Raw genomic sequence first — 20,809 nt, 5'->3', positions numbered from 1 at the left:
ATATAATGTTATTTAAAAACTGGTCGTTTTCTTGAACCTTCTTTTGTTTTCTTGAAGTGTCAAAGTTGATTACATATTACTATTACCATAACTACAAGTCTACACCTTCAACTTTGACACATTTGACATTTATTCAGTATGGTCCAGTACACGAATGAAGAAAAGCTCGACATAATTTTAATATTCGGTGAATGCCGTAGAAATTCCAGAGAAGCAGAAAGACTTTATCAGGTATGTTACCCAAACCGTCGACATCCCGATCATAAAACCTTTTTGTCTTTATCGACGAATTTGCTTCATTGTGGTTCTTTTAACAAAAAGAAGCATCGTAGAAACACTGTTACAAACGACCAGTTTTTAAATAACATTATATGGACTGACGAGAGTAGATTTACAAAAAATGACATTTTGAATAGATATAATAGCCATATCTGGCATGACAGTAACCCTAGATGGACCAAAGACAGACATTGCCAAACCACGTTTTCTATAAACGTATGGTGTGGTATTATTAATGGCATATTAATTGGACCCTATTTATATGAGGAAAATTTGAACGGTCGCAATTATTTACAATTCCTTCAGACCCAACTAAATGTTCTTTTGGAAGAAGTTCCTTTAGTTATGAGACAAAATATCTAGTTCCAACAAGACGGGGCACCAGCTCATAACGAAAGGAGGGTGCAAATTTTTTTTTCATGAATATTTTCAGGGGCGATGGATAGGCACCAATGGTCCAATAAGGTGGCCTGCCCGCACCCCTGATTTAACCCCATTCGATTTTTTCTTGTGGGGTTACCTAAAGAACCTAATTTACCAAACAGAAATTGAAGACTTGGTTGACTTGTGCAATAAAATTTATGCGAGCTGTGCTATTCCTCAAAATGTTTTATTACAGGCAACTGATACCGAACTTAAAAAAAGATATGAATTATGTATTAATGAGAATGGCAGCAATTTTGAACTCTTACTGTGACTTGTGTATTATGTTAATTTAGTATCGTTTATTTTTAGTTTTTGTTAGTTTTGCGTCAATTTTTGTTAAATAAATATTACTATATCTTGATCGAAAAGACTATGATTTGCGTAAACAAGATTAAATAAAGTAGTTAAATAAAATTAATTCATCACTGATTTATTCAAAGCAATCTAATACGACGAAAATCTGCAGTAGTTATGCCTGAAAACATAACTTTAGAAAATGTTCCTCCTGGAAAAAAAATTGCCTCAAATCCAAGTATCTCGGAAACTAGTGGCTTTTCGAAAATTGTTTATATTACAAAAGTTGCTTATAATTTAGAGATCTTTCATGTGCGCGACTTTTCAAAACTGCTGTCAACAAAATATGTTTTCGGATTACAGCGACATCTATAACTGCACTGAGAAGAACGGGATTTGTACTCACAAGTAAAGCCATTTATTGAAACTATACAGTGGATTTTTCAGAAATCATTTATCTTTTTCCGTTTTCGAGATATCCAGCTGGGGAGTTTTAAACGGGACACCCTGTATATGGGAGTTTTGGTATTCGGCATTGGCACTTAGGTACTTTTACACGGTATNAATTATTTGGAAAAAGCATTTTTTGCCAATTTGACAAGTTCATCGAGGTAAGTTTAATTAAATCAACTTATTTTGATCCCGAAAATATGTGGTAGTTCAATGTCAACGGAATACGAACACCCTGTACACTGGCAGGTTGAGTGACCAGACATGAACGCATTATTATGTAAGTAACAGCGTCACATTTTGATAAAAGATAAAAAATGATTATGAGATCAAGAGAAAAAATTATGATGCATGATGAAAATTCAGCTCACATTATTCTACTGTATGTAGTAGAAAACTACTTTTATGAATTTAATTTAAAAAATTAATCAGCATGTATACTTATTTGGCTTCTACATCCTATAACAACTTCCCAACGCTTTACAGTATCTAGGTTTACAACTATCTAAGCGGATTTGCATCCGACTACGGTTTACACTATCCATACGTACAGAAACATGTGCGCCACGCTGACCACACCTTATCATGACTTTTTATTTAAACTGATGCTTATTCCATGACGTGTACCTGCGGTTTAGTAAAACAATGGGAAATCTGAAATTTGTATGCATAAAAAAGGCAACGTGATCTAAATAGAGATACTATCAATTATATTGTCATACTTCTCAAGTTCTGGGTAGGTATTACGTGAAAGAAATAGAAATAACGGACTGGAGGAGATACGTGCAAGGCGAGAAGTGAATCAGTGGAACAATGCTCGGTTTGACCATATATGCAGGGTGTCCCGTTTAAAACTCCCCAGCTGGATATCTCGAAAACGGAAAAGATAAATGATTTCTGAAATATTTCTGAAATATCCACTGTATAGTTTCAATAAATGGTTTACTTGTGAGTACAAATCCCGTTCTTCTCAGTGCAGGTATAGATGTCGCTGCAATCCGAAAACATATTTTGTTGACATCAGTTTTGAAAAGTGGCGCACATCAAAGATCTCTAAATTATAAGCAACTTTGGTAATATCAATAATTTTCGAAAAGCCATTAGTTTCCGAGATACTTGGATTTGAGGTAATTTTTTTTCCAGGAGGCAGATTTTTTAAAGTTAAGGTTTTAGGCATAACTACTGCAGATTTTCGTCGTATTAGATTGCTTTGAATAAAACAGTGATGAATTAATTTTATTTAACTAATAGATATCACAGGAAATTACTTCTAATTTTGTTTACGCAAATCATAGTCTTTTCGATCAAGATAGAGTAATATTTATTTAAGAAAAACTGATGCAAAATTAACAAAAGTTACAAATAATATCCATAGTCAGTCCATCTAATGTTATTTAAAAACTGGTCGTTTTCTTGAACCTTCTTTTGTTTTCTTGAAGTGTCAAAGTTGATTACATATTACTATTACCTACCATAACTACAAATTTACACCTTCAACTTTGACACATTTGACATTTATTCAGTATGGTCCAGTACACGAATGAAGAAAAGCTCGACATAATTTTAATATTCGGTGAATGCCGTAGAAATTCCAGANAAAAAAGGCAACGTGATCTAAATAGAGATACTATCAATTATATTGTCATACTTCTCAAGTTCTGGGTAGGTATTACGTGAAAGAAATAGAAATAACGGACTGGAGGAGATACGTGCAAGGCGAGAAGTGAATCAGTGGAACAATGCTCGGTTTGACCATAGATATATGGGAGTTTTGGTATTCGGCATAGGCACTTAGGTACTTGTACACGGTATAGCCGATTCCTGTTATAAAAGAAACAAAATACTACTAGGAAGAGAAAAAATTGTTATAAATTGATTCACGATGTTTGTACGATCCTTCAGAAGGTTACACGTAAAATACAGTGTTTGGTGGAAACTGAAGATATAAACTTTAAACTTGCAGCTACTTGTATGTAAAATATTAATGTGAAACCTCCCCTACCTTGTTATTTCTTCATTTAGGTTGTTAATTGTAAATTTATCATTTCTTTTTGTCTCTCTGTGCTCGGTCATCACGTTAAGTCCAATAGTAATGTTAATGGTGATATCTAGATACTACTAACAAGCATTGTAGGAAAGTGGTTGTCCCTTTATCTAGGTAGATATCCTTCACGGGTATGGTTTCTCTATGCGGCATTTTCCAAAATTAAGTTTGGATCTCGCTTTTGTGTTCTGCAATGGCTGACGATGTACAACCTTAAGTTCATTATGACTGAAACCAGTATTGAGGACCATTTCACCTTCCTGTCTGCATATAGATCCTGTTAATCGCTTCCATAAGTTTTCTGATTTCGACAGATGGTCGGGCTTGCTAGCTTGCTAACCAGTTTTCGCACCTCAACGCTGGCTGGTTGAAGCTTCCTTGGACCTAGTCCAGTATGTCCTTAGAGTGCTGATTCTTACAATATCTGATGGATATTCGCCTGCTGAATACAGTAGAGCCATTTTATTCCAGAAAAACTCAAAATGCACAACATTTTTTTATTGAAAATGGTCTATCCAAATATGTAAAATTACTTCTGCAATATCAAATGGTATTTTGACAGTTGAAACCCCTCATACCTCTTCTAGTCCTGCTGATTGTGAGACTGGTTAGTTTTGAAGGAATTAAACAGTATTAAAGCTTGAAGTTTGCTTTTTGGAATAGTTTTGTCACTTTTTATCACGATTTTATTAGATAAATATAAATAGCATCCAACACAGGAATATTATCAAAGATAATAATATTTATCTTCTTTAGTTTAAACAGTACATAGTGTGTATGTAATCTCTTGCAACTCTAAACTAAATACAGGTTTTTCATAAGGGATCATTTCTATGTCCCTGTATTCAGAAGAACTAGATCGGCGCTTCCATGAAAATATGGGCAGCAATTTAAAAAAATTACAGCTATGTACCTGATCGCATATTGCTAAGAACAGCCTATTCAATCATGCCAAACTGAAGTAAAGATTATTTGCTAGTTGATCTCTGATCTGCCTATCAGAAAAAAAGGTACGAACATCATACGTGAGTTTTAGTCAAGTACATTATTTGTATCAGGTTTAGTGCTGGGAAATTCTCAAAAGGGAAAATAAGAACGTTGCGAGAATTAGAGCCTCTGTTTTAGACAAAAACGAAATAAGGTAAAAAACAAACGCAGGAAATACCTAATCTAGATCTGCCATCTTAACTTTTAACAGCGATCAATTAGAAGTTTTTTTATGATGATATTTTATTTTGTTTAGGTAAATTGTTCACAAAAAGCGTTATAATTCTTTGAATTGCATAATCTGCGTACTTGAGTATAATGCTGTTCTAAGACTGCAATAATAGCCCAACTTGGAGAAAAAAAATTGTTACCTGGACTTTTATAAGTGGAAATGGTAAAAGGGCTTATAATAAACCTAAAAAAAATAAATGCCTGATGGCGGAGGGTTGATTTGGGGGTTGAAAAGTTGTGAAAAATTATATCATTGGGATTTCTGGCGAAAGTTGACGTCAAACAAAAAAGTATCTAATGCAAAAGTTGTAGATCGTGCAAAAATCTACAACTTTTGTAGAGGCCACTTTTTACAATAACCTCAAAATTTCCGAGTAAAATGCGAAAAACAGTTTTTTTCTGATTTTTTGGTTTTTATTCCTCATTTCTGCAAAAATAACTTAATTTTAACGAAACTTGGTGTATACCTTTCTGTGTCTTAAATTTACCATTTCCACTTATAAATGACCCGGTGTGGGGTACTTGTTCAGTAGGCTTGTTTAGATTCATTTGTGACGTAATGATGTAGTACCATGTTCTAACTACATAAATATAATGTTATAATAAATACTGAGGTCAATAAGTAATATGACTGTGTAAATTATATAAATCTCTCGATATAGGTATCTTCATTTAATGTTTTCTTAAATTTATTTAATGTTATTTTCCGTTCATTTAAATACATAGTAATCTGTGTTGGAAAGATATTTCAGTATGTAAAAAAGATATTCTTTTTGAAAATATTACGAAATAATAGTGCCTATTTAGTAAAATTACACTTTATGAGTCGTAAATATACAAATATAGATAAAAATTTACATTTAGGGAGGATTACGCAAAAAATGTAAAATTATCTGCCTTAATGTAACTACTTGTATGATGCAGTTTTACATTACCTACTGTGGCGTCAAAATAACTAATGATCTAGTGTGTAATTTCACAAAAAATTTTTTGGATACTACTGTATCGATGATGTCATTTTGCTGCTTTATAAGTATTTCTCATTAATAAAATGATTTATTATTTCTTTGAAATTTGGCAAAGAACCGAAAAAAATCTCAACCAAATTGGATTACTAACACTACACTCTAAGCTCAGCAGTGGCATGATTTTGTTGTTTTCCTTTCATTGCAAATGCGAAATGAATAATTCCCCTTTATTTATTAACAATAAAAATTTCATGAATATTCCACATAGTCAACGTAAATGGCCAACCACTAAATGAAATATTCATCAGTATTAATAATTAATAAACTTCCAATGAAAAAAACTGCTTAAAGTCTTCTCAGAAATATTATTTATGGTCGAAATATTCAACAAGTCAACCAATAGGCGACTTAATTTATAAAATATGTTAAGAATGATTAGAAATTTACATATGTACTTTGTAATTAATGTAAATACTGTAATTATTAAAATATATATTTTGTATGTATATTAGATATAAAATTATCTTGCATTTCAGATGTTTGCAATGTCGTGACATACCGTTTTTTTATACACTGGCGTCACAATAATGGTTAAAACTGTGGTTAATACGCTAGACTACTCACTGTTTGTCTGACTTAAATATAATATTATCTAAGACGTCATTTTTTGGTACAAAGTTTTTTTGTATTTCTATTATGTGTGTAGTATTTCTGTATATTAGTTCTCGGAAATTATTTTTATTTCAAACGGAATGTACATGTTGAATAATATTTGCTACCTTATAATAATATTTAACTTGTTATTTATATTAACGTAAATAGTTCATGGAACTGTAATTGTTTTCAAGTTGGTATTGTGGGATTACCATCACAGATCTTAATTATTACAGAACAAAAAATGTTTTGTTCATGTGAAAATTTTTAAAGTGACGTACCATCAGTTATGAAGGTAATTCCAGTTTTTTTCAGTTAACCATTTTTTATTATTAAAGTTATTAATTTGTCACTAAATTTTGTATCCTTTTTTGTTACTGGTTTCACGATTAATATACCAATTGCCGAAGATCCTTTGTATCATCTTTTGGTAATAAATAATGACTTTTAACAACTTAGGGAAATTAAAACAGAACGTGTTTCATTAAAAAATCAAAAAGTAAATACAAGGATAAATAAAAAATAAGGGATTTTATTTAAAAGAAAAATTGAAAAGTAAAAGGCAAATATAACGAAAAGCAAACTCTCTTATCGCAGCATCGTTGAATGTAGCTGGTTGAGATAGGAACCAATAGCGCAATCTCTCCACATCCTCGTCATCCTCAAATCGTTGCCCTTCTAGAACTTCTTTAAGCAGCTCAAACAAATGAAAATCGCGGGAAGATATGTCAGGGCTGTAGGGAGGATGATCAAGTTGACTCCAGTGGATTTCTTGTAGTTTTGAGATAGTTAGAGCTGCAGCATGGGGCCTGGTATTCTTGTGGGGGAGGATGGCATCTCAAATCGGTTGGTTTCGGCTTTTGCGGCGATAACTAGCCCTCACCACGTCCAACAGGTCTCAGTAGTGACCAGAATTGATTGTGTCGCTCATGCAAAAAGTCAATGAGCAAAATGCTTTGCCGGTCGAAAAAAAAACGGTTGAAAGAACCTTGTCAGTTGACAATCGAGTCTTTGCTTTCACTGAGGCTGCCTCCCCTTTCATCCGCCACTCCATACTGGCTTGTTTCTACTGGGGAGTGTAGGGGTGACGCAGGTGACGATCTGACTCAAAAATGCATCATCCTCTTTTGCAAACCTTGCTATGAGTTTCTGACAGACCTCCAAACTTCTGATCTGTGGTAAAAAGGTGAGGGATCCATCTGGCACACACTTTACGGAACTGTACGTTGTTGGTGATGATCGCTTGACATCTCCCACAACTTATTCCGACCTGTTCTGCAATTTCGGATGCTCTCAGCCGTCGATCGCCTTCAAGATTGTCTATAATGACGATCGTGTTCCTGATTTTTCACTCGTTCTCGTCCTTCTGTCACTGAAAATTGTCTTTGTTACTGTGCTGTCTATACTGCTATGAAAAGTAATGCTATTTCTGAGAAGTAAAGTCATTTATATACACTACACAAAATGTTTTTTACATAATGTATCCTTCTTGTTTTCGAGACATCATTCTGGGGCATTCTATACAGAACACCCCGTATATAAAGTCATATTTTAAAGTTAAAATTCTACTTTTTCTTTTCTTTTGTAACGATTTTATCTCGGGTATTTATTTATGTATATATTTTATCAGTTGGGTATTAAAGATATTTATTTCGATGGTTACGATCATAATTAGAATGGCGGTCACATGTTTATTAATTAAGTAAATTTTATTATACATTCCGCGCAACAAAAGAAGCTGCTGCATATATCTTTACTGCTCAACGGCTTAACATTTTTAAAATTCTATATAAAGCATAATTTTATGAATACACCATGAGATAACACTCTTTGTAAAATCATATCGACCGTCAGTTTATTGCTTTAAGCCGGTCTTAATTTTATTTAATTATTGTTGTGGATTAGCAATAATTAAGAGCAATGCATTTAGGGACAATTTAGTACTAATCCATTCTAAACATATTAAAATTTTACTGATTTTTAACATTTTATTGTACACGACTTTTATAATAATTATTAAGTTTATTGTATTTGTTTTGTGGCGTGATAAATCTTATTGCCGTAATCCTGCAGCAAAAATGAATTGTTTATTTGCATTTCTAATACGAGTATCTAGAAATATCCGAGAGACCAGTTACATTGAATTAATTAACTGTTACGCGTTAATCTTAATTGACAGGGTTTTCAATAACAGTGATAAATGATAAAATCTATTTTTTGCACTTCATATAGATTAGCATTTTAGTCCATCATGGATTAAATTTCCTTTTAGTCTTTGCAACAAAAGAATATGCGCATTTATTAATGCATTTTCCAGAAAATAGCACATTTCAAAAATCGTCACTAACACTTAAACACATTGCACTCAAATAACAATATCATGAAAACTAAATGAGATATCAACAATTCAAGAACATGTGGTTACAGAAGAGGTTATGCGCAACGCAGTGTTGACAACCACATATCACTAAATATCTCTATTAGCGCGTAATTAAAAAATTTAGGTTATTTTCTGAACAGTTTCGTATTTGCTCACGAATACTCTGCGAGGCCTATAATACAAAGCATTTAAAGACTTTCGAGAATCTCTATCTGCGTCAACGCGCCACCAGAACGTAAAGTAACAGGTGTAGAACTGATGGACAAAGTCTTCAACAAAAGGGCACCAAGCTCTAACCCGCAAGCCCTTACTTAAAGTGCCTTGGTTCTTAAAGACCCAAATTACATTTTGAAATCAAAGGGATTAGAATTACTAATTCCTTCGAAAAGTAATTAAATTGAAAGCTCTAAGCACTTGTGAAAAAAGCTTTAAGCACACCAAAGGTCTTGTATTTAAATTAAAACTACATAATAGAATAATTGTAGTCAACGATTATTGTGATACTCTTTTATATTCCGTGTATTAAAAGTCCTGTAAATAAATATAGTTCTTAAACGGATTCTTGTTTGTCAGTAGTAATGAAATTATTTTCTTATATGTCAGATCTTCTGCTTCTTACATGTAAACAATGGTAAATATAAAAAAGAGGCGCCAGACATTAAAAAAAATCTCCGTGGCTACTAATATAATCACTGTTAGACACGTTTGACTGGTATTCAAAACTTGCCAAAGAGGTTCCAGAATTATAAATTTCGCATGTGGAGCAAACAAGCTTGTAGATTAGTATTGGAAGGTTTATTTGTTATAGCGTATTAAAAAGTGAAAACTTTTTGCCCTGAAATCTAATGTAATAAAACTAATTTGCGACGTTCATCCTTTCAATCATTTGCAACCCTCAAAATCCTATGAAAATTTGCAACCCTTAATGTTTTTGCATTGTATCTTTTTACAAGTTGAAGATTTGCTATTCAAAAAATACCGTTTAAAAATTTCGTTTAAATAATAATAATAATAATAATAATATTTATTACGTTATCCAACAGAAACCATTTATAGGATAATTTAAAAGTAAATAAATAATAAAATGTTGTATCCAAGAGATAATTTTTTACAATATTTAAATTGAATAAAATGTATCAGCGTAGATAAATATATTTCAGCCGGAAATCAAGTACAATGAACATTTCGAAACTTTTGTAACAACAAAATACAGTTTAGCAGCATTCAACCAAGTTGACAATCTACACACATTTACATCACAGTTATTAGAGATATTATTAAAATTCAGTTTTTGCTCATTTTTCACCCCTTTAAATTTTTGACATAACTTCATTAACACCCTGTATAATTGTATATATCAGAGTTATCTCCACTTTTCAATGCGGGATACACTTGCCAGCTTTCAACAATCTGGAAAAGTTCTTGTAGACAACGCTAAATTAAATATTAGTAAAAGTCGTTTGGATAGAACTGCAGAAGAATTTTTTACCAAAAAGCTAGGAATTCGGTCATAGTCAGATATCATTTTGTTTTTTAGTTTATTTATAAAATTGACTACGTCAATTTCAGTGAAGCCGTCAATTTTTATTTATTAGCACTAAAATCCCTGAGGGGACTGTTCCCTTAGGTAAAAAAAAACACTATTTCGATATCGCAATAATAAATATTAAAACAACATCGTGCATCTCATACCGTGAAGACATCCGACTAATGAATTCTTGCAGGTGNAATAATAAAATGTTGTATCCAAGAGATAATTTTTTACAATATTTAAATTGAATAAAATGTATCAGCGTAGATAAATATAATTCAGCCGGAAATCAAGTACAATGAACATTTCGAATTAGGACCGGCAAAATAAAACAAAACTTTTGTAACAAAATACTGTTTAGCAGCATTCAACCAAGTTGACAATCTACACACATTTACATCACAGTTATTAGAGATATTATTAAAATTAGAGATTATCACATATAGCGGTAATTTAAATAATACATAAGTTTGTGTAAACAGTGGGACATTTAAATGTTATTGCGTGGGGTGAATTCAATCTGGGTACATAAAAATTAATCTGAGAAAGTAACTGTGGACAATCTATGGTATTATGTGGTAACATCAGTTAATTCAGTTTTTGCTCCTTTTTCACCCCTATAATTTTTGACATAACTTCATTAACACCCTGTATAATTATATATATATATCAGACTTATCTCCACTTTTCAATGCGGGATACACTTGCCAGCTTTCAAAAATCTGGAAAAGTTCTTGTAGACAACGCTAAATTAAATATTAGTAAAAGTCGGTTGGATAGAACTGCAGAAGAATTTTTTACCAAAAAGTCGGTCATGGTTAGATGTCATTTTGTTTTTTAGTTTATTTATAAAATTGACTATGTCAATTTCAGTGAAGCCGTCAATTTTTATTTATTAGCACTAAAATCCCTGAGGGGACTGTTCCCTTAGGTAAAAAAAAACACTATTTCGATATCGCAATAATAAATATTAAAACAACATCGTGCATCTCATACCGTGAAGACATCCGACTAATGAATTCTTGCAGGTGAAGAGCACATACAAAACAATTAATTTCAGAATAAAGTTCAAAATCCTCAGCAAATAATAAATGCTCAAGTGTAATAACTTTAGGAAGATCGTTAATAATAAATTACACTCTGGCATAATATTACAAGAGGTTTTGAATTCTTATTTATTACAGAGACTTGTGTTCACTCTCTTTGGTCTTCCTAAATTTTCAGTTACTTCATCTATTTTTTTTGCAGCTGACAGATCGCCTTGGCAAATCATTTTTTAATTGTACCAATTAGAGGTAATGAACTTCACCAATCTCCTGTCTCACTCAGATTTCTAGCAGCCGACCGGTATGGTAATGATTTTAAAATTAGAATAATATTTCGTCTGTATTGGGTCAGTTAACTATAAAAACACTTAGGCAAACGTTACTGACGAGAACGCGTTAATTTAAACAATTTATCACCATCCGCAAATTTATTTTTAATACGGTGAAGGCATTTTATATGGCTTATTCGTGACTCGGTGAAATTAAATATTTCTAACTCGCCGAGGTGCATAACCGGATTTAATAATCTTGGCGAACGAGGAAAGTGAAGCTGTACATAGTTGCCAAGGCCTATTTAATAAAAAAATATATCAGGAATAAATAATTATATTTATTTTATTTATTTATTCCGTTACGTATACGGAGCTAAACTATATTTACAAACCGCTAGCCAAAATTTTGTATACTAACTCCCATTTAGCGTCTAATTCTTTGGAGTAACGCCTCAGTAATGCATGGCAATGCACGTTAATGCCCTTGCAATTCCCATTAATGTCATGTAATTCTCTTAAAATATCATAGTTCCGTTTTTAAAATATACTTAAAAAGAAGAATGTTTATTTATATAACATATGAGCATATACGAGGTCTACTGACAAAGTAACCGAACTATTTGAACTACGCGCGAATGGAAATATTTAGTGATATGCGGTTGGTAGCATTGCGTTGCGAATAACCTCCTGTGTAACCACATGTTCTTGGATTGTTGATATCTCATTTGGTTTTCAGGATATTACTATTTGAGGGCAAAAATAAATAAATAACAGTATATAGATTCTTACACGAGATATAAATTTTGAATTGACAATGCATGTAACAAATTTAAAATTGCCCCTAACACCAGTCCAAGAAATCTCTAGGGAAGTATTCCTCTACATCTTCATAAAAAGAATAATATTTTAATAATTTCTTTACTTTGCGCTTAAAAGGAATAGGAATGTACGGTAGGTATGTATGTATGTATAGTATTTGCATTTTTTAATTCGTATGGATTCAAATCACCTCTGTTCAGGAATTTTTCTAAATTTGTTTTTATATAAATTACGCAATTTAAAATATACAAAGAATAAACAGTTAAAATGCCATTTTGTTTAAAATAAGATCTGCAGGAACTATTTCGTTTTAAATTGAACTAATTATTCTTTTTTGCATTATAAAAACTCTATTTAGACTACTACTACAGAGTTGTGATGAGACAACTCATGGTTCTTGCATCATGACAATGCGCCCACACACTCAGTTTTTTCAATTCGTCAGTTTAGTGCCAAAAGTCAGATTACTGTCCTTCCTCGCCAGATCTGGCTTTTTTCTTATTTCCGAGATTAAAATCAGTGTTGAAAGGGCGCCGCTGAAACATTTATTCAAGGGATTATTATTCGCCAGACTTGACTCCTTGCGATTTTTTCTTAATCCCGAAATTTAAATCAGTGCTGAACGGACGTCGTTTTCAGATTATTGATGGCATCAAACCAAATTCGTCACAGACTTCAAAGGCCATTTCAAATGAAGCTATCTAGGATTGCTTCGCTAAATGAAAATACCGCTGAGAACAGTGTGTGAATAGGAGAGGGAAGTAGGGACCGACCGATTAATCGGCTTCGGCATCGGCTTCGGCCACATTCGGCAATTATTTAAGCCTTCGGCTAAGAATCGGCATCGGCTAAAATTATGCAGAACTTTTCGCCGAAGCCGTTGACGTCGAGCGTCGACAGTCGCATCGACATTCGACAGTCGACACGGAGCGAGTTGAGCGAGTTGTTTGGTTTTATTTATTATTGTTTATTATATATATTATATATCCAAAACATTATGCATTTATTTTTACCTACTTTTATGTTATCTTATCATATTTTTGTTTTTAATTAAAATTTTCAAGTTAATAAAAATATCTTCGGCTTCGGCCGAAGGTGACCCATAAACGGCTTCGGCCAAAAAAATCACATTGGGTCGGTCTCTAGAGGGAACTTTGAAGGAGACAAGGATCAATATTATATTATTTTCTGAATAGACCTCGTACTTTTTTCTAGTCTTATTGGTGTCATGAATATTTCTTTTCAATTAGTGACTCTCCATTTATATTTCAAAAAGAAAAATGCAATGGAAGAATGGAAAAAATAAGCACTGGGGGAAAATTGTCTAAAACGCATACCTATTTCCGTTTTTTTTTTACTATTTTTGCAAGTGAACATGAATTATTACATATATAGCTTTTAGGATTTATTTTCATTTTAAATGTATTAAGCACAAGTATTTCTTCGTTCTTCGATACTAGAAATTTAAATATGCAAAAGATATCTAACCCCACGGATACCAAAAGGTATACAAAAGATATCCAACAACTGATATTGCGAGAAAGAACTACTCTACGGGATAAATGCCCCAGCTATTATAGGATTATAACACGCTTCATTTACACAGTTAGTAACACATAATTATACAAAACAAAAACTATAAATGTCTAAATACAATTAATATAAAAACACACCTGATATATTGAAATTGTTAAAAAATGCAATTATTCACAGAAACATCTTATATTTTGACTGTCCTATTATTACTTTTGACAAAGACTAATCATACCAAAAACAGTTACTATGAAAAGATCTTTTTTGACCACATTTTACTTGGGATTGTTTCATCAGGCAGCTTCCCTGATATTAACAGAAAAAAAAAATATAAACATCAGACATTTGGAAAGGAGAAATATTTTTCAAACAATTTGTTAAATTGGTTTATAAAAATTCCAGTTTACTTTGATCTCTCAGATATCCCTAAAAATAAGTTGGTTTGTGTTTTATATACAGTATGAATCATTTTGGTAATGCATGCATTATTGTCTCGGAAACTGTAACTTGTAGTAAAATGGTTAAATGAGGAACATTTTAGATNTTAAAATGACCGCTGTACCTAGCTATAAAGATAAAAATGTAACATTGGCATCAATGTCAAGGACATCACAAAGTACCAATGTTTGTAAATACACATATGTCAACACTTCACTATCGAATGTAAATAAAGGCGTCCCCTTTATTTATTAGTCTGAGGCGTCGACAGTCGCATCGACATTCGACAGTCGACACGGAGCGAGTTGAGCGAGTTGTTTGTTTTTATTTATTATTGTTTATTATATATATTATATATCCAAAACATTATGCATTTATTTTTACCTACTTTTATGTTATCTTATCATATTTTTGTTTTTAATTAAAATTTTCAAGTTAATAAAAATATCTTCGGCTTCGGCCGAAGGTGACCCATAAACGGCTTCGGCCAAAAAAATCACATTGGGTCGGTCTCTAGAGGGAACTTTGAAGGAGACAAGGATCAATATTATATTATTTTCTGAATAGACCTCGTACTTTTTTCTAGTCTTATTGGTGTCATGAATATTTCTTTTCAATTAGTGACTCTCCATTTATATTTCAAAAAGAAAAATGCAATGGAAGAATGGAAAAAATAAGCACTGGGGGAAAATTGTCTAAAACGCATACCTATTTCCGTTTTTTTTTTACTATTTTTGCAAGTGAACATGAATTATTACATATATAGCTTTTAGGATTTATTTTCATTTTAAATGTATTAAGCACAAGTATTTCTTCGTTCTTCGATACTAGAAATTTAAATATGCAAAAGATATCTAACCCCACGGATACCAAAAGGTATACAAAAGATATCCAACAACTGATATTGCGAGAAAGAACTACTCTACGGGATAAATGCCCCAGCTATTATAGGATTATAACACGCTTCATTTACACAGTTAGTAACACATAATTATACAAAACAAAAACTATAAATGTCTAAATACAATTAATATAAAAACTTGTAGTAAAATGGTTAAATGAGGAACATTTTAGATTATTTTGCCACTGACTTATTGAAGTTCGCAGACCAATTCTATACACTGAAAGAAATGGGCTTATTAAACTGTTTCTCTAGAACAATGTGTATAGCGCATATTAAAACTTTTATAACAAATATACACAGTTTATTAAAAAAAAATCACTCATCGCCATACTCAATTCAATGAGTTTAACTGGAAGGTGCTTAATACACCTTATGCATCTATTAAATACTTATACAATATTATGTGTTATAAGCTTTATGTTCCAATTGTATAGTAAGGAAGATTTGTTGTATGAAGACCAGTATCCGAATTTGTATATAACAATTGTATTAACATAATTATTATTCGTTTTCATAATGATTATGTTTTCATTTTTAACGTGTAAAACGCGTCTTATAATGGTTAAGTGATCGTCACATCTCGGTGCATAATCGGTTTTGATCGTAAAATTTTCGACAATCCGCTGTATATCGACTATTACACTTCTAGTTTGATGAAAATAAACACTATAGGCATATGTTTTGTGGGATACATGATCATATCGCGATGTGTGAAGTGGAAAGTTATGTATGTGTCTGTTTTATGGTTTATAATTGTTTTGTTTTTTCAAATGTAACTCTTGTCTAAAAAGTTATTATCTTATATGCCTTACTAGAAACCGCTGATGTTAAGCTTTACATAAGATGGAGGAACAGAAGGCTAGCAGTGACAAAGAAGAGCATGGGTAAAGCCTATCAAACAGAAGAAATAGAATTAGAAGAAAAGAAGCTCAACTTTTGAAGGGATGCTTCATCCTTAAGGTGGAAGAGTTATAGTGCAAATTCTCATGTAATTCAAAAAAAGACGGGTGCATCGTTACTAAGAAAATAAACTGGACAGTTTTGGGGGCGATTTGTCATAATACTTAAATGTTTGTTATATGTTTACATTAGAACCTCAGCTTGTAATTACAGTTATACCTACATACAATAAGACTTCTAAAAACTTAATGCCATATATTTTTAACTCATCATTTCGTAAAGGCTATAAAAAAGCAATACGCGTCTCATATCCAATATTCTAATAAAGAACAAAGCGCATTTCTTTCAATGTAGCTGTTTCGGTTTTCGAGGTATTTTATTTCTATAAATTTTAAAAATCTGCAAAAACTACGACCAACTATTTTCAAAGAATCGTTATTCAATGTACTTCGGGAAATTATCATTTCCTTTTGGACTTTTTTTTCTTGTGTTTTGCAGCACGACACTGATTTTTTCTTACTTATGATACACCGTTGAAAAGCTCAAAAAATGGTCGTAGCTCAGCATAGAACTAAATATGGTACCCATGAGAAAAAATAACGTTAAAAGAAAATGATGTTGGTTTCTTGAAACCGCAAAATTGATGCAAGAATGTTCACAGTGAAACCTTTGTAGAAGTTGCTGTAATAAGAACAGCTAGAACTGGTCTGCAATGGCCATGGTCACTTTCCTGAGTTAACTGTTTTTTTATCTCGTACAGATTTCGAGATCTCAATAATATAATTCAGTTATGATAAATCGACAATCAGTCGATTGTGGACAATTTGACTTTAACCTGAAGCAGTTTTTTGTGCCTTTGCGTTCTGAAATCGGCTTAAATGATTTTAAAATAAGCTTAAGCAGGTATAGAAAGCCGTGTCCTCTGTTTGCCTTGTCGGTATTTATTTTACTATTATAGAAACCGTGTTTGCTTTGGCATTCTGAGAACGACGAAAAATACCCGTCGCTGGTCTGTTGTTTACTTTAAAAATGTTTTCACCATATTGGATCTTCAACCTCCAACGTCGTATTTACTCTCTTGAGACAATTGGGATAACTAGCGTATATCTTGCAAAAGATGCCTATCTGAGTTTGGCAAAAAGTGTCAGATAATATTTTACAGAAATACTGAAATTGTAGATCCTTTAGAGTTTTATGGATTAAATTACAAAACTGACGATGCGTCACAATAAACAAATACAAATGGGTAGGTAACGCTCAAAAGAAATGAGACAACGTGTATAATTTAAAATATTTCAACGTAAAGAAGTTAATTTGGAGCAACTTTTATTTGAAATACTTTTTGCGTTACTGTTTATAACCAAGACTATGGAAGATTTTGTGTTAAATGAGACACCCTGTATTTTTGGCCATTGCTACTTCATTATAGCATCTCACCTTGTCAGCATAGTTTTATGAAAGGACGTTCTACTGCCACTAACTTGATCTGTGTTACGCAATTTATAGCCGATTCTATAGACAACAACTTACAAACTGATGATATACGGACTTCAGCAAGGCGTTTGATTTTCAATTCTCCTCCAGAAGCTTGATATGTTTGGCGTATCAGGGGCCCTATTCAATTTTTTTAAATCATATTTAGACAACAGAAAACAATATATTGTTTATAATGGGTATAAATCGGTTGAGTATGTCGCTACATCAGAAGTTCCTCAAGGTTCCATAGTTGGACCTTTACTATTCATTATATTCATCAACGATTTAGTTAACAACTTAGATGTAAATTTTCTTCTTTATGCCGATGATGTGAAAATATACAGCTCAGTTCGCAACATTAATGACTGTATTCAACTTCAACGAAACTTACTTAATATACAATCTTGGTGTAATAATAACAGACTAATGTTAAATGTGGAAAAATGTAATGTCATGTCTTTCTCCAACAAGTTCACTCGCATTATGTTTAATTACAGCATTGATAATGACGTTTTGTCAAGACCGAAAACATTTCGAGACCTGGGCGTTGTATTTGATGAAAAAATTTCATTTAATAATCATATTGATACCGTTGTCTCCGAAGCTAATAAAGCGTATGGATTTATAGTTCGCAACTGTCGTGATTTTTCAAGCTTAGATGTCATAAAGCTCCTTTACTTTAGTTACGTTAGATCGAAACTTGAATATGCCTCTCCCGTATGGTCTCCGCACAGTGGCGTCCACATTAATAAACTGGAATCGATTCAGCGTCGATTTTTAAAATTTTTAAATTTTAAATCTGATGGCTACTATCCACATATCGGATATCCGCATGAGGACCTTTTGAGTAGACATTCCTTTATTAGCCTTGAAACTAGACGGAAATACTTTTCGCAGGTCTTCCTTTTTAAAATTTTACGTAATTTGGCTGACTGCCAGGAATTTCTAGCCAAATTATCATTTTCTATACCTAGACTTAGCTCTAGAGAAAACGAAACAATTTATTTACCAACTCCTCGTACTAATGTACTCAAACATTCACCACTTTATGAAATCAGTAACAACTGTAATAAAAATTCTCTATATCTTTAACTGCAGTCTTAATGACTTAAAAAAACTTTATTTTTAACGTCTGGTAGTTTCAAATATGTAATTTTAATCTTCATTTATGTGTATTATTTAGTGTATAGATTTTATTTATTTCCTTCTTTTTTATGATGTATTTGTATTTGTATTTTTTTTGTTTTTTTGTTTGTTCCTTTTCATTTTTTAAGTGTTTGTAATTAATGTATGTACTTCTTTTATTATTGTCTGTAAAATCCCTGTTCCATAGTGTATTAAATCAAATAAAATAAAAATTAGCACGGATATAAATTTTCTAAGCTTTATTGACAAACCTTTAGTTTTCGAGATTAATTATTACTAATAGAGACAATTTTTTTAATGTTTTCAGGCATATTGAAAAAAATCACATTAATGAAATTTGTCTTTTAAAAAAATATTACAAAAACGCAGACATCGGCAATTAGTAACCACCAATTTCTTTGTAATTAACTGAATTAAAGACTACGTATTAAATTAATGAAGGAAAACTGAATGCCTACATGAAAAAAGAACGGAAATTTTGCAACCTTGTGGCATAAATTACTTTTTAAATTACGCTGAATTCATTTGCTCTAAGTAGTTGGTACATTTCAAGTGCAGTTAATTAACGTCTTCCAGTAGACAATGTAATTTTTTACAAAGTATAACTAACCAACTTGGTCAATTACCCTACCTACCTGTTCCATGAAGTGTTTGATTACATATTATTACCACCCCGAGTTGAAAAAATTAATCTACATGATAATAATTCCCGGTAATGCAAGAGTACTAATTGTACTGTCTTTGGTAATTTAATTGGTATGCCTCAGTTACTGCAAATTATAAAGAAAAGCGCATAAAAATGTGCATTATGCCCGTGCGGTCGGTCATTATATGTAAAAAAGTTATTAATATTCATGATTCTCTGTTATTAGACGATTATTATTAAAAATGGTAATTCGTTTTATCTTGAAATTTCAGTTCCTGGTTAATGGCAACCTGTTTTCACTGTAAGTTATGCATCGAGACGGTGATGCTGAATATTAAATGCGACGAGGTACAGGGTGGACACAATAACTCCTCCACCGTGGTTTCAACTATAATAATAAATTAAATTTTATATTACATGTTTATAATTGCGAATCAATAGTTGGTTGGTTTCTTTCGACGTAAGAATATTATATTTGCAATTTTGGAAATACTTATTTTTATACAAAAACTATGATTCTTCATTTTCTTTGAAAATGAATATCAAATACAAAAAAGTAATTAGAAAACTGTTGTGTCCAATAAAAGTTCTTCCTGTATATTTTTCAATTGAATATTTAGTTCAAATTGAAAATAGTGACGAAGAAATTATTTTAAGAATAGGGGTTATTAGAGCCCCTTACGGACGCCTATGATTGATCTATTTTCACAATAATTTGTAAAATCGATAAAGATTTTCATACGTACATACTAAATACATATAAAACAAAAGGATTTCATAGTTTAAGAAAAAAATAATTAAAACCACCTCTAAAAGGAAGCCTTTGGAAGAGAAACTGTATATGTACTTCAAAATGACATTATTTTGACGAGATCTATGGATGGTTAAAGTCCTAATTATAAAAAGTGAATCACCCTGTTTATTTTGCAAAGTACTTGTATATGTCATCAACGTTGAGAAGTACAAAATGGTAATTAAATTATAAAAACTTAATTATGTATGTATATCTGCTAGCTATATATTTAAATTTAGTCCCTTAATTTCTGGATACGTTATATAGGGTGTTAAAAAAAGTGTATAAAATATTTAAGAAGGTAATAGTATGAACCAAAATAAGCAGAAAAGTCTCAATAAACATGGGTCCGCAAAGTAACGGTTGCGGAGATATGGAATGTTTTATGTTTTTTAGCCCCTTTTTTAATTTTGCAAAAACGTTGTGTATTTTCTTATAATAGTTGGTTGATGTTTAGTGAAATAAACAGTACGTATTTGACAGTTGTTCTCAGTGCACAAGTTTTCTTTCGCTATGGCTGGTTACTCTAACGCAGAATTAACAGACATGCATTTCATGTATGGTCGTGCTAATGGGAACGCCACCGAAGCGC

General features: G+C 31.9%; 1 protein-coding gene across 1 annotated transcript in view; it reads left to right on the top strand.

Moving 5' to 3' along the window:
• The window catches only part of LOC108905287 (protein bowel), a 155,455-nt gene that overhangs the window by 24,182 nt on the left and 110,464 nt on the right, over positions 1–20,809 (top strand). The window lies entirely within an intron of this gene.

This window comes from Anoplophora glabripennis, unplaced genomic scaffold (genome assembly GCF_000390285.2).
Source record: "Anoplophora glabripennis isolate ALB-LARVAE unplaced genomic scaffold, Agla_2.0 scaffold245, whole genome shotgun sequence".
Taxonomy (NCBI): Eukaryota; Metazoa; Arthropoda; class Insecta; order Coleoptera; family Cerambycidae; genus Anoplophora; species Anoplophora glabripennis.
The sequence above is the reverse complement of the archived record's forward strand: the minus strand, read 5'-3'. Positions and strand labels throughout refer to the sequence as shown.